At 45.6% G+C, this 23,815-nt stretch overlaps 1 protein-coding gene across 33 annotated transcripts in view; it reads left to right on the forward strand.

Moving 5' to 3' along the window:
• ENOX1 (ecto-NOX disulfide-thiol exchanger 1) overlaps positions 1-23,815 on the forward strand; it is a 658,487-nt gene that overhangs the window by 165,002 nt on the left and 469,670 nt on the right. For 10 of the 33 annotated variants that reach the window (XR_014819516.1, XM_084981821.1, XM_084981826.1 and 7 more), the window contains exon 1: positions 3,799-4,069. The exons of 20 other annotated variants lie outside the window; for them this stretch is intronic. The gene's annotated coding sequence lies outside the window, so the exon portion shown is untranslated. Of the gene's footprint in view, positions 1-3,798; positions 4,070-10,270; positions 10,375-23,815 lie in introns of those variants that run through there. 3 more of the 33 variants (XR_014819518.1, XM_021065352.2, XM_084981825.1) reach the window with 1 other exon arrangement.

Below are 23,815 nucleotides of genomic sequence, written 5' to 3' on the forward strand. Positions count from 1 at the left end.
CTAAAATCTGAGTCCCAGAGTTCCCTCGTGGTGCAGCAGGTTAACGATCTAGTGTTGTCATGGCAGTGGCTTTGGTTCGATCTGTGTTCCATGGACTAAAAAAAAAAAATCTGAACACCATCCTCAGAGGCAGTGAATTATCACTGTGATGTGTGACCTCTGCACCCCAGTTCCCCAACACAAAAGCCCTCCCAGTCCTTATCAAGCCTTGTAAGTTTCTTAACATACGAAACAACAGAGACGGGTCGAATAGCTCTAGAACTGGAACCGTTTTGCATATCTTGGCTTTGTCACCTTCCTGCCTGGGAAGGTGCACAGGGAACAAACGCTCAGCAGGTATACAGGGCGGTTTGCACCGCTCTGGATTGTGGATGACGTCACGACACTCTTAATCAGAATTGGAGCTGGGCGTTCTCGGCGGGGTGAAGCAGAAAAGAATCGGACGAGGAACCATGAGGTTGTGGGATTGATCCCTAGCCTCGCTCAGTGGGTTAAAGATCCGGCATTGCTGTGAGCTGTGGTGTAGGTGGCAGATGCAGCTTGGATCCTGCGTTGCTGTGGCTGTGGTGTAGGCTGGCAGCTAAAGCTCCGATTCTACCCCTAGCCTGGGAACCTCCATATGCCGCAGGTGCAGCCCTAAAGAGCAAAGAAAAAAAAATTGGAGCTGTTTTCAGTATTTTACCACAGATGTCAGCAAGAGATGCTACATACCACATCCCTGGAGTGGCTTGTTGTGTGTGTGTGTGTGTGTGTGTGTGTGTGTGTGTGTGTGTGTATTTGGGGCAGCAGAGCCCAGTATTCTCACATGATAGGACTGGAGGGAGAATTATACACATTCACTCACCACCTACATACTTGGATAGTTTTCCCCTCTCTCTGCGTGCAGGGCAGCCAGCTGGGTCTGCATCGGTTCTAGCTCTCCATCTGAACTTGAGCAACAGATTTGGTCCTGGAGCCAGTATCACTGATACAGGCAGCAGCCAACCCCGGGGGAATCCATCACAGCAAGAGCAGTCTAGCCGCTCCGGGAACCTAAGCACATCCATATTCAGATAAGGAGCGCGCTGAGCGATCTTACCGAGAATGATATGGAGGGATGCTGGGCGGAATGCCGCCTTTACTCTGCTTATAAAGTATGTGAAAAAATAAAGCCTTAAACGTCATGCGGGTGAAGTGTGAGGACAGGAGAATGAGCGGGGCAATTCACACGGAGCACTTTTCCTCTGGAGCAAGAAGTCGGGTCAATTTCTCAGAGTGGGTGTTTCATCTCTTACCGTCTCCTTAAGAATGCCTCCGTCAACCACAGGTTAGTGGTGCCGGGCTGACTTGCATCTTTGCCTTGCTGACTCCTTGCCTTGCTGACGCCTTTTTGATTTCAGCCCACATGTCATTTCTTAAGAGAGCCTTCTGCCCACACAGTCTGGGGTTTCCCCCCACCCCACCCCCACTCTGGCCCCTGTGTGTCCTGTCTCATCATTCTTCTTTATATTCTTCATATTCTTCATTGTTTTCTTTCTTTTTTTCAAAACTGCTGTCCATCTCCTGCTGCTACGTCTTTCCCCTATTTGTTAAATTTTATTTTGATTAATTATTTATATTTTTGTGACTGTGCCCATGGCACAAAGAAGTTCCCGGGCCAGGGATCAACCTGGCACCACAGCAGAGACCTGAGCCATAGCAGTGACAACACCAGATCCTCAACCACTAGGCCACCAGGGAACTCATTTTGTTTTTTCCTTTTTAGGGCCACACCCGTGGCAAATGGAGGTTCTCAGCCTAGGGGTCGGATTGGAGCTCTAGCCACCAGCCTGCGCCACAGCAACGCCTGATCCGAGCGGCGTCTGTGATGTACACCATAGCTCATGGCAATGCTGGATCCCTAACCCACTGATGGAGGCCAGGGATTGAACACACATCTTCATGGATCCTAGTCAGGTTCATTAATCACTGAGCCACGAAAGGAACTCCCTGGAACTCTTGTTTTATTTCTCTAGTAGTCTGTTTACTCTCTCACACCTCTGGAACATAAGTTCCAAGGAATGGAAGCCAACGTGCATCTCTGGTTTACTGTTGTTTTCTGTAGCACGTAGAAAAGTGCTGGGCTTTATGGCAGGTGCTTCCTAAATTCATTGAGTGACTCAATGAATGAATGAATTACTGAGTAAAAATGTGCTTTTCTGTTGCTTAATCCCACAATATAGTGCCCAGACACTGGCTTATGGTCTTTCCTGAGCGGAAGAATCCAGAGGGACTCTTAATTTTTCCTCGCTGCAGTAACAAGTTGCTGCAAACTTAGCAACTTAATACAGATTTATTATCCTAAAGTTCTGGGGACCAGAAGTCCCACACATGTCTCACCGGGCTAACATCAAGCGGTCCATAGGGTTACCTGCCTCTCTGGAGGCTAGAGGGAAAATCCATTTTCTTATCCTTTTCAGCTTCCAGAGGTCACCCTCCCCCTGGTTTGTAGCCCCTTTCCCAACATGATGGATTAAACCTTTCTCATGTGGCCATCTCTCTGAATTTTTTTTTTTTTTTTTTTTTTTTTGCTTTTTAGGGCTGCACCTGCAGCATATGGAAGTTTCCAGGCTAGGGGTGGAATTGGAGCTGCAGCTGCCGGCCTACACCACAGCCACAACAATGCAGAATCCGAGCCCCATCTGTGACCTACACCACAGCTCGCAGCAACACCAGATCCTTAACCCAGTGAGCGAGGAGGCCAGGGATCAAACCTGCATCGTTATGGGTCCTAGTCAGATTTGTTACTGCTGAGCCACGACGGGAACTGTTTATCGCTCTGCTTTACCACAGCTGGGGAAGTTTCTCTGCTTTTAAGGACTCGTGTGATTGGATTTGGATAATCTAGGAAGATCTCCCATCTCAATGTCCTTGTCACTCACATCTGTAAAGTCCTTTTTGCCACATCAGGTGACATGGTCATAGGTTCTCCGAATAGGATGTGGCCTTGGGGAGGAAGGTGTCATTATTCTGCCTACCATGTGGATTTCCTCCCAGAGCAGGCGGAGGATGGTCTGGCTGGAGCTTCATTTCTCTTCCAGAATACATACTGGGAAAGACAGAGTCTTTCTCAGCACATTTATTAATTCAGTAAAACTGATTTCTGGGGTTGTCACGTTTTCTTGGACAGTTCTGTTTCTGATGGCAGCATGGGCCAGGCTAGATGGCTGTTTTGTGGGGCCGGGGTATGGGAAGCCTGGACAGGTTCCCCTGAATTCAGGCCCAGGCCTGGTGGTGAGAAGTCGGGGTGCTAACCAAAGTGGGATCGGTGTATCCATTGGGGTCTTAGAGCAGCTGTAGTGGTGGTGACAGTGGTGGCTGTCACATTTATCGAGGACACCCCTGTTTGGAGTCATTCGTTTCATTCTTGCACTCTTTACAGCAATCCTGGAAGAGAGGTACTCTCATCATCCACATTATACAGATCATGAAACTAAGGCATCGAGAGGTTCAATAAGTGGCTTAAGATCATATCCCTAATAAAGGTTTGAACCAGGGTTCAAAATCCCATGTCCTCTGGCTCTAGGCTCCGCCCCTCCCCCCAACCAGTGTGCCCCCCCCCCGCCCCTCAAGGGGCCACTTAAAGGCTAGTTAAAAGAGTGAATGGGAGGGCCCCAGTGGTTGCTGGCGGGCAGAGCCTCAGTTTTTGTGCAGGGGTGTGTGTGTAGGGGGTGGGGAGTGGTTGTTGAGATCTTGGGTTTTCTGAGTCGGGAACGTGGGCAGATGGGCACTGTGCGCAGGCGCAGGGCTCCGCCCCTGGAGGCGTGGGAGACGCCGCCTGTGCCCGGAGCGTAGCGAGCCGCGCGAGCTGGGCCGCATCTCCCGTGAAGGGCCGGCGGGGGGGCCCCGGACCGAGGCTCCGGCTGAACCTTCAGCTGGGCTTCTGGGTTTTGTGACGCACAGCGGGTGGAACGGTACAGAAGAAGGAGTCGGGGGCCCTGAGTGAACGTGTCCACGTCATCAGTTCCCAGAACTGGCCTGGGGTGAAGCCCCTTGGAGTCGCTGAGCGTCTGTGAAGAGAGCCCTCGTATCGATGGTCTGCATCTTCCAGGTGGGAGAAGGATCAAATGATGGTTGAGTTGGGCCCTGTGAATGGGGGTTATTACTGTCCACGTGCCTGACTGGCAAGGTGGGGAAAGGAAGCAAGGAGGGGGCACCTCGGGACCTCAAACACCTGTCTGGATTGTGTCACCCTGGCGCGGGGGGGGGGGGGCCTGGAGAGCTGGAGCAAGAGCGCGATGTTCTTCCCATGAGACTGATTGATGACGGGGCTTTTACAGGTCAGCCTGGGGGAGCATGTAATCAATCAGGGCTTAAGAAGGATATCTTGTTTTGAGCACACAGATCTGTGGTCACGATGGCGCTAATAACCCACAGTGGACAAGCCTCTGCGGCTTGCCTCCCCTCCCCCCCCACCCCCTTAGTTTAGTCGCTCTCAGGTGGCGAGGTCTTATAGGAAGGTGGTATTCTTTAGTGGGTTTGCCTTAATGGTGGGCGCACGGGTGACAGCTGTGAGTTCCAGGCTTCAGCGGGAGGTGCAAAAACTTACCTTGGAGTTAGTGAGCCTCTGCAAATACCTACTTAATCAATCACACATAACTGTCAAGAGCTGTGAAGGCTCTGAGATTTTTACCCTGCCTGTGAGCTAATAAGATGGCCTGCCAGGGTTTCATACTTGTTGGCAAAAGACGTGAAACTCCCAGGTCAGACACGAAGGATTGTATGCTTCTGTGCATGGCTGGCCTCATGAGCTTCCTGCTTGCATGTGTTTCCCTTGAACCCTAACTCCCATGGGGGCAACACCAGTGGACCTCAGCTTCACACACAGTGGGTCTGTGGCACAGCTGGGAAAAGCAGCATTTAGGAAGCCACCCGTATTAGAAAGGGATGCTGGCAACGGTACCCAGCCTTTATTATCCTGGTCTGGTAACCCATCCGTGCTCTCTCCTGGAGGGTGATACTATCTTCATCCTTCTGGGCTGTTTGCTTTGCAGACATCCTTGAAAAAGATAGTCCTGGACAAAAGCATAATCAGCTAAATTCCTAATAATGACCTATAATAGGTGTTTGTCTTTAAATTGTACCCATGAATTGATATAATCTGAATTCTCTTTGGGGGAAAAAATCCATTTCTAATTCTCTTCACTTAGGTGAGCTCTACTCAGTATTTTAGGATGGTGATTCAGCCAAACTTGTTGCTTAAATACTCAATTACCATGGCGTTTAGAACATCTCATGTCTTGGTAATTGAAGGATATTTTAATTAAAAGGGGTTTACCTGGAGCATGCTGAGGGCATGTGGCTGATTGTCTGATCAACTTTGGTTACAGGAGAAACAAAACAATTCAATGCTTTGACAATGGATGATGCTGATAGAAACTAACCTAAAGATTTTTGTTTAGAATAACACACACTGTTCTTTGATGTCTGTGATGAACTTAGGCAAATTCTATTGGGAAAATTATTATTTCATGTCCAAGTTTCTTTATATTTGATTTTAAAATTAATTCCCCAAGTCTGTTATAACTTTACTTACGGTCATGATTAAAAATTGTGGATTTATCCTTTCTACTCAGAGTGTAGTCAGTGAAAAATTGAACCCCAGAGCCTTGGATAGCCCATAAAGAATTGAACTTTGAATATTTTTTTAGGTTTATACTTGATAGAAGGACCCACACAGTGCTGTAAATGTCAGGAAGTTCAAGGACTCACATTCTGCCTGGGGGTTGGTACTGGGCTGTAAATGTAGCTGGATCTGGATTAAATGCATCTGGATCTGGATTGAACTCCAGCTCTGCCACTTCCTAATTCTGCCATTTACCTAAAATATCGGAGCCTCAATTTCCTCACATGAAAATTGTAGATAATGAATATTGCATCGTAGGATAGTTGCATAGCCCAAATGAAATAAGTTATTCAAGGCGGATACTTTCCTTTAATAACGTAAAGGGAATTTTGAAGTCAGTTCTAGACCATTATCAAGTTTCTTGTTGATTACTTTCAGCTTGGGTGAAGCTTTAAATTCTTAGTTAAATTCCTTCTCTCAAGTACTCATTTATTGTCTATTATTTTTCTAGTTATCTGGGTGCATTGGGGAGTTAAAATCATCCTTTAAAAATCATCCCATGGATATCAAAAGCTCATAAATTATGAGATGCTAATGGGAAAGTCAAGATCTCCAGTTTATTATTGCAGGAGTGCACAGAGCTATCTAGGGAAAAGCGAAGGTTGGCTTAAATTCCCAGCCTAAGATGCTTTGCAGATTTCAAAATATGTCACTCCCTATAAAATTAATTCAGCGATTTACCAGCCACACATAGACTAACCAGGGTTGGAAGCCTAAAGACGTTAGAGAAGAATGGACCGTTGCCTTTCTGTGACCAATGATGGTACTGAGACATAATGACAACTCGCCGTGGCTGGGCTGCCCTCAGTTTTATGGGAAATCAGGACCTGCATATTTAAACACTAATTACAATTAATTAAGATGACTAAGAGAGCTATGACAGTTTGGGATTCTATTTTTATCAATTTAATCAATCTCTGCCATGAAGAGTAGGAAAGAGATTTCAGATTTGACAAACAACTTGAAAGCTTTGCAGCGGCATGAGAAAGCACGATGAGCAGAAGAATATTAAGCAAAGTCCTAGACTTTTAAAAATAAGCAGCTACTGTGTTCTGAGTATGAAAGCAGCCGTGACTAAAGAGGGCGAGAAGGAGAGGAAAGTTCATCTATTTCAGCATAGGGGCTGATGGAAGATAAATGGTCAGGTACCCGCCGCCTCCTGATGTGTAAATTTCTGTTCACTGCTCCTATGTAGCAAATAGCCCGCTATGATGAGACCAGCTTTTATTCCATCTGTGTGCGTGTGTGTGCACGCACACGTGTCTGTATTTTTTATATGCCTTCAGATTGGATATAAAATGTTAAGGGCTTCGTAGAGACTGGGTTAAATATTTACTTCCAGCTAAGGATGACCATATCCGTACACATTTAAAATAGCATTTCCGGAGGGAAAAAAAAACAATTGAACAATTTGGAAACTATCAAAGCTAATCTAAATTGCTGGTTAATGGAGCTAACTGGCTAACACTGCCATTGTTTCTCTTTAGTTCACTCCTAGTAAATAAGCACCCCCCATGGCAGGTTGCTGAGCTGGGTCTATAGGGATGAACCTGGGATGACCTTCAGCAGATCTTCTGAGCTCCTTCACCATCAGGGTGTACACACAGTGGGGAACGCAGACACTGTGGCCCTGATTTTGGCATCGACCCTTGTAGGAAGTGAGGTTTCTGAATCGGACCCTTGCCCTCAAGAACCTTATAACAGGAGTTCCCTTTATGGCTCCGTGGGTTAAGAACCCAACACTGTCTCTCCGAGGATGTGGGTTCCACCTTGGCCTTTCTTAGTGGGTGAAGGATCTAGGGTTGCCACAAGCTGCCACGCAGTTCGCAGATGCAGCTCAGATCCAGTGTTGCTGTGGCTGTGGCTGGCAGCTTTCACATGCCACAGATGCGGCCCTAAAACAAACAAAACAAAAAAACCCTTTATGATACAGTAGGGGAACTTGCACATTGGTGAGGCAGGATTCATGCATTTCAATCAACGTTGCTTGTGTCAACAGTTTTCCTTTATCCAAATATAAAAAATGGTTTCAGTTAATTTTTACAGGTATTTTTTTCCCCCTACCTAATTGGAATTGTTTCCCTTTGACACAGTGAAAGGAGTGTCTCTTCATTTTCTGCTTGCATTTTTCTTTGCCTGAGACTGTGTATAACCATGGAGACAAATACTCACACCCAGTGCAAACACAGTGGTCGCATAAGTGAAGCCAGAGAAAATCAGTTCAAGTAGAGGAAGTTCCAACTCTGGGCTCTATTAGACATGAAAATGGATATTCGAATAAACAGAGTGGTTGAGGCCACAGCAAGTCGTCCGCACAAAGCTGTGGGGTCAGCGTTTTCAGATAGTCCCACGGATGAGTAGTTAATTAAGACATCCAGTCCCAGTGGGATGGTGGGGAAATGAGGTCTATACGTTCTTCTCCTTGAACATCGGAGCAACTCATCAGAGTTTGATCCCGTTGTCGCCACCTCTTGGGTGCTTCTGCCCTCAGTTCTGCTTCTGTTACTTTAAAAATCGTTTTTGTTGAAATGACCTTCGTGGCAGTAACACCCATAGGATCAATTTAAATGCTTTGCTAAAAATACCATTTTTCCCCAATAATTCCTTCAATTCACAATTAATTGAGACATCAAGTATGGGGAAACTTTATCGTTACACTCCTCCTATCCTCACCTTATTGGTTGATTGATTTTTTTTTTTTAAACCACAAATGGCCAATTCCGTATGGGTAGTATTTCTCTCAGCTTCCAGCTCCATGCTTGCTTTTCTGATATTGATTAAATTTGAGGATATTCAAAGCAAATAGACCCACAGAGACAGATGAAACTCTGTGTGGTGTGTATGGTGTGTGTGTGTACGGGAGTTTTATCCCTTTTCAAAGAACTATAGAATAATGGCTGGATCTTTTAAAATAGGCTGAATGGCGATTATATATTATATAATAGGCATTATTAGAATATGTAAATTTGGACAATTATTAGGTAATTCTCTATAAAAACTAGGGTAATGATAATAACTAATGCTCTTGTCCTGTGTTATAAGTTGGAAAGCATTTAAAACCGTGCCTAGGAGTTCCTGTAGTGGTGGAGTGTAAACAAATCCGACTGGGAACCATGATGTTGCGGGTTCGATCCCCAGCCTCGCTCAGTGGGTTAAGGATCCGGCGTTGCCGTGAGCTGTGGTGTAGGTTGCATGGCTTGGATCCCATGACTTGGGATCCCATGCCAGACGTGGCTTGGATCCCATGCTGCTGTGGCATAGGCCGGCGGCTACAGCTCTGATTGGACCCGTAGCCTGGGAACCTCCATATGCCCCAGGTGTGGCCCTAAAAAGGCAAAAGACCAAAAAGAATAAAATAAATAACACGGTGCCTAGTCCATAGTAAATGTTGAACAGTAATAAATGTTATCATTATGGCCATTATCATTGTCTTTATCTTATTTAGGATTTTTTGTCAAATGGAAAGCTTCACTCTAATTTGCGGTCTCTTAAGAGGCACATGAGACTTCTTCAAATGTCTTTTTTATTACTGAGAATGTCTCTGATTGCAGTTGAGATGATTTAAATCACCCAGTGGTCACAGGGACCCAAGGCCTTGAGGGCAGAGCATATTTTGTTCTAATGCGTGTCACCGCTGGGGTAGAACCCTATTCAGGGCAGGTGCTCAACAAATTTGGACAGACCCCTGGGGTCTGGAGTTAGTTGGTTTTTTTTGGGGGGGGGGGGCAAGCACGGGAGTTAGTGTTCTTGTTTCTCACTAGCAGTGGGCTTGCTGGGTTCGTTTTTTTGGAGTCAGGATTTCTAAGGCCCGAAAGCTAGATTTGAAGCAAAAAAGACCTGAGATGTGCGTTCCGGCCCTGTTAAATTCTCATTCCGTGTGTGTGGGCTTTCGTGGTTGGATCTCTCTCCAAATCTATGGTCCTTAAGTATCTGTTCAATGTTTATGGAATGGAGACACGAGAAAAATGATTTTCAGTAATAAAAACACAATATAGTAACAGATGCACTGATTTACTTGGGCCAAGGCGCGATCCATGTTCTGGGGGTAAAATTAGTGAACGTTTTTTTCTGTTTTAATTGTTCTTCATTTACTATAGTTTTTGTGTGTGTACGCGCGTGCGTGTTATGTCAACAACTGGGACACATATTGAAAGCTTTATATATTAGAGAATAGAATCTCTCAATTGCTCCAGCCAGAGAGCACCAGCCACGCTTATTTGATTTCAGAATTTTAGCGGGCAGTGACTGACAGCTACTCCAACCAGATAGTGAGTGGTTCTGGGCAGCTTCCTCTGCGTGGGTGGGTGAGTGGGTGGGGAATGAGATGAGCTTTTTCCTACCTGAGAGTGCTCTTTTTATATTTTGCTCGTTATATAAAGGATGGCATGATGCAATTTGATCTGACTGGTGCCTGCTATCCCAAGAACATTTCAGCACTCTGAAGAAATTGGCTCCCAAGGAATTGGCCTGTCGCCCTGAGGTTGATTTGCCTCTGGCTCTGCCACTTACCAACTGCCTTGTTTGGGCAGATATTTTAACCTCTCTGAGACTTGGTACCATCATCCTTAAAGGGTAAGACTGGAAGGAGGGGAGAAAAGGGGTCCACCAGCCAAGTCTCTTCTCTTTGTCGGTTGAATGCACGCTTTCCTAGAACTCCCAGTTTCCTGCCTTCCTCCCATGGGCCAGAAGTGACGCACCTGACCACTGCTTGCTGAAAGCGTATTGGAGAAGTATGCATTTCATTTTTCTCTTCTTTTTGGTGGTTCCTGGTGCCACCCTTTCCCTCTCTTTCAAGCAGGAAGGTGATCGATGGTGGGCATTAGGCCTGTCAACCCACGGGGACATCAAACTGCTTCTAGGGATTTCTGTGTGAGCAGTACTGTTATATTAAGCATGTAGCAGAACCTACATGCTTAGTAAGTAGTAGGCGTGTGGAAAGTAATGTTATTTTCTCTTGTCTAATGCACTGTGGCTTGTTAGATGCATGGACAGTGTGATAGAAGAAAATAGAATAAACCCAAATTGAATGTGCATAATTATTTTAGGATGTATCTCATTTTAAAAAATGTTAACATGTCAAAAAAAATGCATATCCTGAAATGGAGGAGCTATGGAAGTAGATATGATGAACCTGAAAATTTAATATTTTCCTTAGATGATATTTTAAAGTAGGGCATAAACATATCACATGTTTTCAGCTACTCTGAGATAAAACAGATGTTCCTTTTAGAGAAAATATGTATGTGTGTGTGTATATATATATGTATATAGACAAGGTTGCCCAAATATATATTTTTATGTGACAATACTAAGAATAACAATAGAGAAAGACTTCCATTTATTTAATAAAAATAGCATTGGAAAATTTCTAAATAAATTGCTTATAGATGTAAAGGGCATTTTTAGAAATATAAAAAAACATAAAAAACATGCAGGTCAGACTCTATCATCGGATGGATTATGGGAAGGTACTTTTGTCAACTCCAAAAATTAAATGCTTGCTCCTAACTCAGAATGTCCTAATCAATGCTGTTTATATTTTTATTTATTCCAGTTAATGTTAATGGGTTCTTAACATTTTTATACAATAGCCAGTTTTTTTCTGGCTAATTAAAATGAACCAGTTTTACTTAATTTCACAGGTTCTTTCCTCTTAATGTTAGAGTTTGTATGTTTCACTTTGTGTGTGTGTGTGTGTATGTGTGTGAATGTGTTAATGTGTGTTCATGCCAATTCCATGCTGCTTATAGGTCCTAAAGTTAATACTTCTAACACAAAAGAAAACTAAAACTAAAACTCCAGATTTATGGACGGTTGCATTCTGAGCTGGAAGCCTCAATGAATAGATTACGATAATGTGTATAATGTCACTTTAATAAAACAATAGAATGCCATCAGCAGTGGTTCTAAAACCCAATATTCAGATATATTATATGTGAAATACACAGCATCCTTAATCTATTGATTCCTCACAGTCTAAATTTATCCCAATCTGTTTACACACATACCCACACTCACACCCACACATAGAAACGCATACATAAGCACACAGAGTTTTCACAGATGTAAAACATATAAAACTATATTTTTATATAATAATAAAGAAAATATGTAACGCTCAATAAAGACCCTGCTGGGAGATGTATGATTCAAAAAAAAAAAAAAAATAGCCCTTGTTTCTGTCATCACGTCTTAGGCACAGTACAGATTTAAACTCTTTGCTTTAGTTGGCAAAGAAGTTTCTTAGGTTGGAAATCAGTTCTTTATAAATTACAGTCTTGGCTAAAGTGCAGTGCATTTAAGGAAACTTTCTCGGAATTAGGAGGTCCTGTATTACAGTTTTCCGCAAAAGACCCTGGACACTTATGATGATAGGGTGAGTTAATTCTGTTTCCCTGAAAGAGGGCTCACTGTGAGGACACTGTGCACCACTTTGGCTGAGAGGCAATTTCCAATAAATATGGAAATGATGGCTTCCAGTGCTGAGCCCGGGTAGGAAACCTCATGGGAAATAACTTGAAACTATGTGATAGGCTGGAAGTTAATGCCCACCCCCACCCCCCTCCGAAGTAGCCAACCTCTATTTACAAGATGTACCATTATTTCCTGGCCGCCCAGAAAGACGAGGAAATGTGCTTCTCTTTTGTCGAACGAGACCGCGGTGATGAAAATCTCCTTGTCCGTACACGGTCGTTAGGGGGTGAGCGGAATAAAGCAGGCTCGGGTTTTGTGCGTTGCACAGAGGGGTGCGTGCTTTCCTCGGTGAAAGAGTTGCTCTCTGACCCTCTTTCCTGCTCTTTCTTTGGCTGCCTCTGATGATGCTCAGGAGAGAGCGGGGATTGCTGCTCTTCCCTTTGCCAGATGAGCAGAGGTTGATAATGATGGGTTTCAGCTGAAGCCCTGATCTCACCCTTGTGAAATCTTGGTAGGACAGAGGCGAAAGGTGCCTGCCGTGTTCAGACTCATTTGTGGAGGGTGCCGAGGGACTCTGTCCTGTCCTGTCCATGTTGGGGGAGGCTGTGCTTACGAGTGAGGAAGAGGAGTTCCCGTCGTGGCTCAGCAGATGCTACTCTCAAAGCAGGTACTCATGTGATAGCACTCATAGGTGGAGTCTGAAATACGGCCCACATGAGGGAGTTCCTGTTGTGGCTCATGGGTTAACCAACCCAACTAGTATTCCTGAGGATATGGGTTCGATCCCTGGCCCTGCTCAATGGGTTAAGGATCTGGGGTTGCTGTGAGCTGTGGTGTAGGTCGCAGACGTGGCTTGGATCCCGTGTGGCTGTGGCTGTGGTGTGACCCCTGGCCTGGGAACCTCCATATGCCGTGGGTGCGGCCCTCAAAAGACAAAAAAACAAAAAGTAATAATGTAATAAAATATGGCACACGTGGCACATACGAACCTATCTACAGAACAGCAGCAGGAGTTCCCATTGTGGCTCAGCGGGTTAATAACCCAACATTGTGTCTGTGAGGATGTGGGTTCCATCCCTGGCCTCTCTTAATGAGTTAACATTCTAGCATTGCCCCCGAGCTGTGGTGTAGGTCGCAGATGCCACTTGGATCCCATGTGGCTGTGGCTGTGGCGTAGGCCTCAGCTGCAGCTCTGCTTGGACCCCTAGCCTGGGAACTGCCATATGCCAGGAGTGCTGCCCAAAACAGAAAAAGAAAAAAAAAAAAAAAAAAAACTAAGAGTGAGGAGAGACAGGAGGTCAGTGTTTTGAAAATCTCTATAGATAAAGCAGAGACACTGGCATTTGTGAATGCCATTCTGAATTCAGATGTGGCAACAGCCCACTGAGATCAGAGAGACCTGACCTGTACAGGCTCTGAACGCCCTCCTGCTCTGTGCATATCTGAGAACTCCCAGAGCTGGGTAGGCCTGGCCTCGGCTGCATGTCCCTGGGCTGTGGGACTTCACGGGGCCAAGGCCTGTGCCAGTGATCCCTTTTCACCTGTCAGGATCAGTTTTTTCCAAGAATCCTCCTTAACTCTCTCTCCCACCTGTGGTGGGCTGGCTGTCCTCTTTTGATGGGGCTTCAGTGCTTGAAAAAGACAGAAGAGATTAACCCTGCTTTGTTCATCTCTCGCAAAAGAAGAAGGCTTTTTGTAAAGATTTAGCAGAGTAGTAAAAACAAAGACCGGTGTGCAATATTTTGAGCTCTTGGCAAGTTGGTTCTGAATACCTTTAAGGTATGAGGATCAGGCCAGGATTGAGATTCCAATGAAAGATGAGGTGCCATGTGCTCAGTCCCCTGGGCTGTACATCAGAGGGCCTCTGAGCAGCACCATTAGAAAGCTTAGGCTCTTCTCCACATAATGAGACCATGTACTAGTTCTGTCCCCTCCGGCCCCTTTCCTTCCGGTCTTGCCTGTCGTCTGATGCCAAGACCACACCGAAGTGCTGGCTGGGTCAGCCTGGGAGGTCCCTGTGTAGCTGTCCAGGCCCCTGTGGGCCTGGGGGAGGCTCTGGATGTCAGCGCTTAGGTTGTATTTGGAGAGAGACTGATCTGAGGGTGGCCTGCCCTAGAGAAGCAGGGGTGTTACTGCCTCAAGCCTGGCTGTTCGCCTCTCAGAAATCAGTACTGGGAAGAGAGGCTACATCAGGAGATTGCCTGTCATGAGGGTGCCGGCACTCTCGGGGGTTGGGGGACTCCATGTGCCCTAAAACCACGTGCAGAGATTCTGCTCCACCATGAAAGCTTTCATTTTTTTACTTTTTTTTTTTTTTTTTTTTTTTTTGCCTAGGGCCTCACCTGCAACATATGGAGGTTTCCAGGCTAGGGGTCAAATCGGAGCTGTTGGTGCCAGCCTATACCACAGCCACAGCCACACCAGATCGGAGCCACATCTGCGACCTACACCACAGCTCACAGAAATGCCGGATCCTTAACCCACTGAGTGAGGCCAGGGATCGAACCCGCAACCTCACGGTTCCTAGTCGGATTCATTAACCACTGCGCCACGACGGGAACTCCATCTACCATGAAAACTAAAGAGGAACAGGGAGCCCATCTCAGTGAATCATGGTGATCACCATCCCCCCCACCGTGTGCAGGCTTATGCGCAGGCGCCTTGACTTCTTGTGCTCTTTCCTTAAGAGCCTGTCTTGTTCACACAGTTTGTTCACGAGGTTACTGAAGGGGGGGTGGGTGGGTGGGGGGGACTAGGGAAGAAGTCTAATCATCTGTTAATGACTTTTTCTTCATGTCTACTTCGTCGCTCTATGATAAGAACCAACAGGTTGGGTGAGGCATTGCGTGTTCCAGAGGTGGGCAAGGTGTGCCAGGGCTGCAGATGAGCCAGGGGGTGCCTGCTTTAAGGTCAGTGACAAGACAGAGGGGCCTCCTGCAAGGAGCCCTTTCCTGCCAAAAGCTGCTTACAGGGGCAACACGTCCTGGCAACTCCGGGCCTTGCAGGGAAGTCTTCCTGATTGGATTGGGCTGGGTGCATCCGAACCCCTTAGACCCAGCCGCACCCCTACCCCCACTTCCTCTGTGCATCTTAGACCAGCTGCTCTCTTTCCTGCCTCCCCATGAAACCTGACACTGCCCGGTCCCCCCGCAGAGAGGAGCCAGGGCGATGGCCCCCCAGCTGGGGCACAGAGCCAGTCCTGCGTCCCAGCCCTCACCCCAGGGGACGCTGAGCTGGGCACAGAAGGGTGAGGGCTCCTGCAAACAGCTGGGATGAACATGACGCCTTTCCCTGTCGATCTGACAGGGTGTGGGTTGGCGTGTTCCCAGCTCTGCTTTGCAAAGGATTTGGGGGAAAGAAGCCAGACTGTTCTGAATGTCCATTTTGGATGTGATTATCCCCTTTAGATTTGTTAGAGGGAGTTCCCATCGTGGCTCAGTGGAAACGAATCCCGCTAGTATCCATGGGGATGTAGGTTCGATCCCTGGCCTTGCTCAGTGGGTTAAGAATCCGGCGTTGCCGTGAGCTGTGGTGTAGGTTGCTGATGCAGCTCAGATCTGGCATTGCTGTGGCTGTGGTGAAGGCTGGAAGCTGTAGCTCCGATTTTAACCCCTAGCCTGGGAACTTCCATATGCCCCAGGTACGGCTCCCCCTGCCCCCCACTGCTCCCCCGCCCAAATTCGAATTGTTAGAGAAGTAGGAATGCCACAATATAGGATCGTTTTTACTGAGACCGTATTTATAATAAGAGCCTCGTAATAAAAACTCTCTAGCTCCAAGAGCTTCCAGAGGTGGCCACAGAGACCCCTGGGATGGGAAACCTCTGGCCCCAGACATTTAGGTGACGATGCTCAAAGCTACGCAGCAAGTTACACTGGAGCCTGGCACCCTGAGCCGATGGTCTGCCTGCTTTTCCAGACTCAACTTCCCAAGATTCCATGAGACGATTGCTAAGCTGACCACAGACTTCAAGTGCAAAATTTCACCTTAGACGAGGCCCTGTCATTTGAAATTGGATGTAATGTTTTGCTGTTTCCGCTAGTAGGTGATCCTTTTGTAGCGTTTGCTGTGTCGGTATGGCTCCCGTGACCTTGACCGTGGTGCCCAGGGCTCCTGACTGTGGTGCCCAGGGCTCCTGACTGTGGCCATCAGTCCATTCCACGTTCACCCTTCTCGATGGCTCTTCGTAAGAGTAAACCTCACGTGCCCTGACTTCTCAAACCCCAGGCAGCTTGAATGTGGTCCAGGTCAGAATCCTGTTCTTCTTCAGTCATTTGGTCTCCATTGTAGGAATGAGGCTCATCTAACATCCCTGGTTGTACCAGCGGCTCCGCTAGGGCTGGACTACTCCAAAAGTCAGCTCAACCCAAGGCCAGTGCCCTGCTCCTTACCCCTTCATAGATAAATGTCTGAGAACCATCACAGGAGGGCGTCCAGGACTGCCGGTCTTCCTTCTGCATATGTCCCAGGGTCCTGGGACGCCGCAGTTTTCATTTGCAACGCTTGGAGGTCAGAGTGAGCTCGATGCTTTGTCCACTTGGCACACAGACACCTGCACCCGCAGCGAGTCCTGTGCAAGTTCTGGCCCCTCCTCTGCGGTCTTGCACTCTGAGTAGCTGACAAGACCCAACAAAGTCCTGATAAACATCACATGTCACTGAGATTGGAAAATGTAAAACATTTTCTCACCTCTCCCATAGGGAAATCAACAAAGATATATATGGATTGAACATATACGTCCACACTTAAAGAGCAGAAGATGTGCTTTTCGCACATTTATCTCTGTCAAAAGACCAAAAGATACCACATACTCATTCTTTATATCATATTCTTTCCTAAGTGGTTTTTTTTTTTTGTTTTTTTTTTTTTTTTTCCTGCAGCCTAGTTGTTAATTCAATCTCGACTTTGTTTTTAAGAGCTGGCTTTTGTTCAAACAAAGAAATGCTTATCAGGGGCAATGATCTCAGTGATAAACTGCCTGGCTTTCCTGCTTACCTCTTATTTCAGGCAAAATTCCCTGTTTTAAGTTTGAGGGAAAAAAAATGTGGTCTGAAGGTCTTTGGCAGCTGAGCTGCCGTTTCCTCCTGATAATTTACAGAGTTTTTTCCTTCTGGAACGCTCTGCTCTTTCATCACTTCGCAGGTATTAATCCCTTGTTTGTCCCCCACTGTCGATCTTTGTTCCCACCCGGATTTCGGGTCTCTGTGTATTGTAACGCTGCTTTTCATTCCTTCCTCTCCCCTGGGTCCCGATCCTCAGAGCAGCTGTCATAGAAACACTCCCTGTTCTCTGCACACACACGCCGTCATGGGTATTTGGTCCTTGGGAGACGAAGCGCCCTGGAGAGCCACCGTGCTTGATTGTTAGTGGCAGATATGCCACACCGCGGTGCAGAAAAGTTCCAACAGTTGTGTGTGTCCATGTACACTTTTTTTTTTTTTTTTGGTCTTTTTGCCATTTCTTGGGCTGCTCTTGCAGCATATGGAGGTTCCCAGGCTAGGGGTCCAATTGGAGCTATAGTCGCCAGCCCACATCACAGCCACAGCAACATCAACATCAGATCCGAGCCGCGTCTGCGACCTACACCACAGCTCATGGCAACGCCAGATCCTTAACCCATTGAGCAAGGCCAGGGACCGAACCCACAACCTCATGGTTCCTAGTCGGATTCGTCAACCACTGTGCCATGACGGGAACTCCCTACATACACCTTCTGTGTGTAAGGCTTTTTTAGGCCATGGGCCCTTTCCCTTGTCCTTTGGACCTTTTATTTTCAGAAGAACACGTTACAGGGTCTTCTGGTGCATAGGCCCTGCCACACCCAGCGCCTCCCAACTTCCCACTTAAATATCCGTGGTGGCCCAGGAAAAGATAAAGACATGATACCACTGGAAAAGAAGGCCGATAGCCTTTGGCAGGACTCCTGGAGGAATTTCTGCTATTGTGAGGCTGATGGAGCTGCGTTGAGAAGAAAAGTTGTTGGCCAGCATTGGATTTTTATATCAGTTGGGAAGCCTGAGCAGGTGACTCCAGCAGGTCATGTGTTTTGACATGATCAGAATATTGTGGCAGAGCTTCTCCAGTACACCAGGTTGGTTTTTTTTGTTTTTTGTTTTTGTTTTTGTTTTTTGTCTTTTTGATTTTTCTTGGGCTGCTCTTGCGGCATATGGAGGTTCCCAGGCTAGGGGTTCAATCGGAGCTGTAGCCACCGGCCTACACGAGAGCCACAGCAACGAGGGATCCGAGCCATGTCTGCGACCTACACCACGGCTCACAGCAACACCAGATCCTTAACCCACTGAGCGAGGCCAGGGATTGAATCTGCATCCTCATGGTTCCTAGTCGGATTCATTAACCACAGCGCCACGACGGGAACTCACAACACCAGGTTTTTATATATCTTCAAAGACAACAATTCCCAGAAGTTTACTGGCCTTATGTAGTGGGTGGTGCTGCGGGTCCAGGTGGGGGATGAAATCCATCTCAGGTGGTAAAGTCCCCTCCCCATGTGACACACCATCATACTATGTAAGTGGAGGCAGAAAAAGGTCGTTGAGTGCATGGATGGTGGCTTTCCCCTTACTCTTTGTTCGATGGGGCCTGGGGGTAGAGAAATACGCAAGGACACGAAAAAAGTAATCTCACCCCAGTCACTTTGGATAGTCCAGGATGAGTGCTAGCTAAACCCCAAAATAGAGTTCCTGTTGTGGCTCAGGGGTAACAAACCTGACTAGTTATTCACGAGGACGCAGGTTCGATTCCTGGCCTCGCTCAGTGGGTTTAGGATTCAGCGTTGCCGTGCGCTCTGGCACAGGTCACAGACCTGGCTCGGATCTGGTGTGGCTGTGGCTGTGGCATAGGCCAGCAGCTGTAGCTGCATTCAGCCCCTAGCCTGGGAACTTCCCATATGCCACAGGTTTGGCCCTTAAAAAGAAAAGGAAAAAATAAAAAATAAAATAAAAAATAAACCTCTCAAGTATCCAGACAAACTAGCACCAAGGTAGGAACCCAGAAGGGGATTCGGAAACTATCACCCAAGGGGCATTGCCAGCCAAGAGCCGCACGTGTTATCTGTTATCTTAATTCATAAAATAAACTTTATCATGGGCATGAACAGCTCCAAGTATGAATAACTTTCTCCAAGTTCAAGAGTGAATGAACGCAAAGGCACCCCACATAGTAGTCCAAGAAAAAAGAATGTTAATAGTGACGAGATGTTCGTTTTAATATTTAAATTTTTGTTTTTTTTTAATGATACTCATTTCCTCCATTATAGTTGGTTTAACTTTTTTAGTTTAGAACACGTAAGTTGTATATGAACACAGTATTAATGTCCAAGTATTTAGATTAATAGTTGCAGTCTTTCTTTTTACTCTCTAATTTCACTTACCCCCAGAAGTAAATATAATTACCCTATTTAGTGTCTGGTCTCCTAAATATTTTTTATACACACCCATGCTACTTACACATGAAGACAGATTTTTAATTTTTTTAATTTTTTTGTAATTTAAAAAATTTATTTTTATTTTTTTGTCTTGTTGCTGCAACTATGGCATATGGAGGTTCCCAGGCTAGGGGTCCAATCAGAGCTACAGCTGCCAGCCTACGCCACAGCCACAGCCACGCCAGATCTGAGCTGCATCTGCAACCTACACCATAGCTCACGGCAACGCCGGATCTTTAACCAACTGAGCGAGGCCAGGGATTGAACCTGCAATCTCATGATTCCTAGTTGGATTTGTTAACCACTGAGCCACAACAGGAAGTCCACGACAGATTTTTTAAGTAGCATTATATTGGTCATATTGTTCTGAAACTTATATTTTTACTTAACAATCTATGGTAGTCCTCTTTAGCTGCAAAGGAAATATTCCAAGACTCCTGTTGAATGTCTAAAACCTCTGATAGGACCGAACCCTATAGAAACTGTTTCTTCCAAATGTGCGTGCCCATGATAAAGTTTATTTTATGAATTAAAATCAGTAAGAGGAATTCCCGTTGTGGCTCAGCAGGTTAAAAACCCGACATAGTGTCTATGAGGATGCAGGCTTGATCCCTGGCCTCACTCATGGGTTAAGGACCTGGCATTGCAGGGAGGTACAGAGTAGGAATGCAGCTCAGATCCCGCATAGCTGTGGCTGTGGTGTAGGCCTGCAGCTGCAACTCTGATCTGACGCTGAGCCTGGGAATTTCCATATGCTGCAGGTGCGGCCCTAAAAAAAAAAAAAAAAAAACCATACAAGACTAAAAGTTATAATTAATAATAAAATAGAACAATTAGAGCAATAGACTGTAATAAAATTATATGAATGTGTGTGTCTCTCAAAATATCGCATTGTATAAATTTAATGCCTTTTTCATCCTAATTGAGTGCTTCTCATGCACTGTGGCTGTAACTTTGGCAGTTTGACGTGCAACAGCAAAACTCGTATGAATTTCTTTTTCCTTCTTCACAGTTTCACAGAAGATCCATTCGAACTGTAGATCTTGGCCATCTCAGCGTATGATATTTTTTTCTTTCCTCATTAGTCGAGAACTTTCACCTCTTCAGTTAAAGGAAGCACTTTACGGCTTCTCCTCGGCACATCTGAATTCTCAGCATCATTACTCTTGCACCTCAGGGCCATTATTAAGTCAAATAAGGGTGATTTGAGCACAAGCACTGTGATACTGAGGCAGTGGATCTGATAACTGAGACAGCCGCTAAGTGACTCACGGGCGGGGTGCGCTGGACAAGAGATGATTCACATCCTGGGTGGAATGGAGCAGGATGGCGTGAGCTTTCATCACACTACCTAGAATGGCATGCAGTTTAACAACTTAGGAGTTGTGCTGCGAGTATGGCCCTAAAGAGATGAAAAAACAAACACTTGTGAGTTGTTTATTTCTGGAATTTTCCATTGAATATTTTTGGACTGTATTGACCATGGTTAACTGAAATCTCAGAAATCAGGACTGCAGATAAAGGGGAACTATTGTATCTTAGGGGTTTTGTTCCACGCTAGTCCACATAGATCTGCTTCATTGTATGTCATAGTTGTACAATATTCCATTGTGTGGACACTCTGTAGTTTGCCATTCCCATAAGGTGGGCTTTGTTTATTTTTTGTCTTTTTAGGGCCGCTCTTGTGGCATATGGAGGTTCCCAGGCTACAGGTGGAATTGGAACTATAGCTGCTGGCCTGCGCCACAGCCACAGCAATGCCAGATCTGAGCCGCATCTGCGACCTACACCACAGCGCATGGGAATGCTGGATCCTTAATCCACTGAGTGAGGCCGGGGATCGAACCTGCATCCTCATGGATGCAAGTCAGATTCCTTTCTGCCGAGCCACACTGGGTACTCCAAGGTGGGCTTTATGTGGTTCCCAGTATGGGTTATTACAAACAGGGGTAGAGTGATCTGCCTTATATCTTTTTTTTTGTTTTTTTTTTTTGTCTTTTTGCTATTTCCTTGGGCCGCTCCCACGGCATATGGAAGTTCCCAGGCTAGGGGTCGAATCGGAGCTGTAACCACCGGCCTACGCCAGAGCCACAGCAACTCGGGATCCGAGCCGTGTCTGCAACCTACACCACAGCTCACGGCAACACCGGCTCGTTAACCCACTGAGCAAGGGCAGGGACCGAACCTGCAACCTCATGGTTCCTAGTCGGATTCGTTAACCACTGCGCCACGACGGGAACTCCTGCCTTATATCTTAATGTACGTGTGGAAGCCTGTCTTTGGGACAGAGTCCTCAAAGGGGGATTGTTGGATCAAATGGTACATACATTTTACATTTTCATAGATATGACAAACTTCCTCAAATAACTGCCAGTCTCTTTTATCATCAATGGTCAGTGAAAACGCTAATTTCTCCCACATTTATACCAACCGCAAACATTATCAAACTTCAACATTTTTATCTACTTCTCAGATGGCAGATAACTTGCAGTGCTCTGATTAGCAGTGAAATTAAATGCTTTTTTACATGTTTACCGGTATAAACGTCTTTAATAATCACACAATTTAAATCTTAGGTTTAAAATCTAAGAGAATTTTTTATTTGGAAACTTGGAATCTTGTCTGTGAAGTTCATTTAGAGGAAATGGATGAGTTAGTTAAAATTTTGAGGAAAGGGGAAGTTCCTTTCGTCATGGCCCAGCAGAAATGAATCCGACTAGGAACCAGGAGGTTGCAGGTTTGATCCCTGGCCTCGCTCAGTGGGTTAAGGATCCGGTGTTGCCGTGAGCTGTGGTGTAGGTTGCAAATGAGGCTCGGATCTGGCGTGGCTGTGGCTGTGGCATAGGCTGGCAGCTACAGCTCTGATTAGACCCCTAGCCTGGGGACCTCCACATGCTGCAGGTGTGGCCCTTAAAGGACAAAAGACCACACACACACAAAAAGACCAAAAAAATTTTTTTCTTTGAGGAAAAGAAATGGTAAATGGCAGTGGAGGAACGAATACTTAGCTTTGTAAGATATTTAATATAGCCCCAGAAAGCAGTGTAGGAATTATCAGGTAACACAGTGGTGCAACAAGAAGGGCTTGAAGAGACCCGGTATATGAAATAGTTCAGTATATAGTAAACATGGTATCAGAATCAATGAAGAATCAAATGATTCTCAACAATAATAATAATACCATAATAAAACTAAAATCATAAAATAGTAAATTCATAAGAAAACTAGAAGAAAATAGAGCTCGAGCACTCTCTATATATGATTTTGGATTTGGGAAGGTGTACTAACTATACAAAAGGAAAAATGCTAAAAAAAAAAGGCATATTTTCATGTGCTAAATTTCAGCGTTTCTGAATGGTGAAAAATGCACCCTTTGCAGAAGCAAATGGCGCTGAAACTGGGGAAAATATTTGCCACAACTATGACAGATAATCGCAGTCCTTAAAGGTATTTCTCAAATTCATAAGAAAAAGAAATGCGAACACCTCAATAGAAAAATGAACAAAGAGCATGAATAAATAAAATGTAAATTCTTCCCTGCTAAGGCTGCTCTAAGAAGATCAAACAACTGATGGAAATTTGGGTGTTTCAGAGTAAATTGACAGGGCGTTCTTCTTTTGTGTAAAGATACTCCTCTTTTTTTTGAAGGCAATGGAAAACATTCTTATTTCAAAGAATATAATATTAGAAGGTATTGTACCTTTTTACAATTAAATAACTTAAAGACCTCTTAAGGAAAAGAGAATAGCTTAAAGTTCCTTTATTGAGATAAAGCATCATCAAAGGTACAACATAATCACACAGCATGATGATACTGTGTGATTGCCTACATTTGGGCAATAGATAGACAGATACGTACATATGGATATCATGTTCCTGATCTTGGGTTTTGTTTTTTTGGGTTGTGTGTGTGTGTGTGTGTGTGTGTGTGTGTGTCTTTTTAGGACTGCACCTGCAGTATATGGAGGTTCCCAGGCTAGGGGTCGATTCAGATCTCTAGCTGCAGGCCTGTGCCACAGCCATAGCAATGTAGGATCCAAGCCTGCGACCTACACCACAGCTCACCGCAATTCTGGATCCTTAACCCACTCAGTGAGGCCGGGGATTGAACCTGCGTTCTTATGGATACTGGTCAGATTCGTTTCCACTGAGCCTGATCTTGTTTTCAAGATACCATTTCCTTACAGCATGGGACCTCTTTTATTTGTCCTGAAATCAATTAGCAAGTAAAGCTTCCTGCAAAAATTATCTTGCACCTGTGTGCCCACTCACACTTAAACTCTCATCAGTGGTGAACAGAGGCAGAGTACACA

Source organism: Sus scrofa, chromosome 11 (assembly GCF_054392235.1).
Source record: "Sus scrofa isolate SSC_HxYL_T2T_F1_AM1 chromosome 11, Sscrofa_HxYL_maternal_Yorkshire_Landrace_v2.0, whole genome shotgun sequence".
Taxonomy (NCBI): Eukaryota; Metazoa; Chordata; class Mammalia; order Artiodactyla; family Suidae; genus Sus; species Sus scrofa.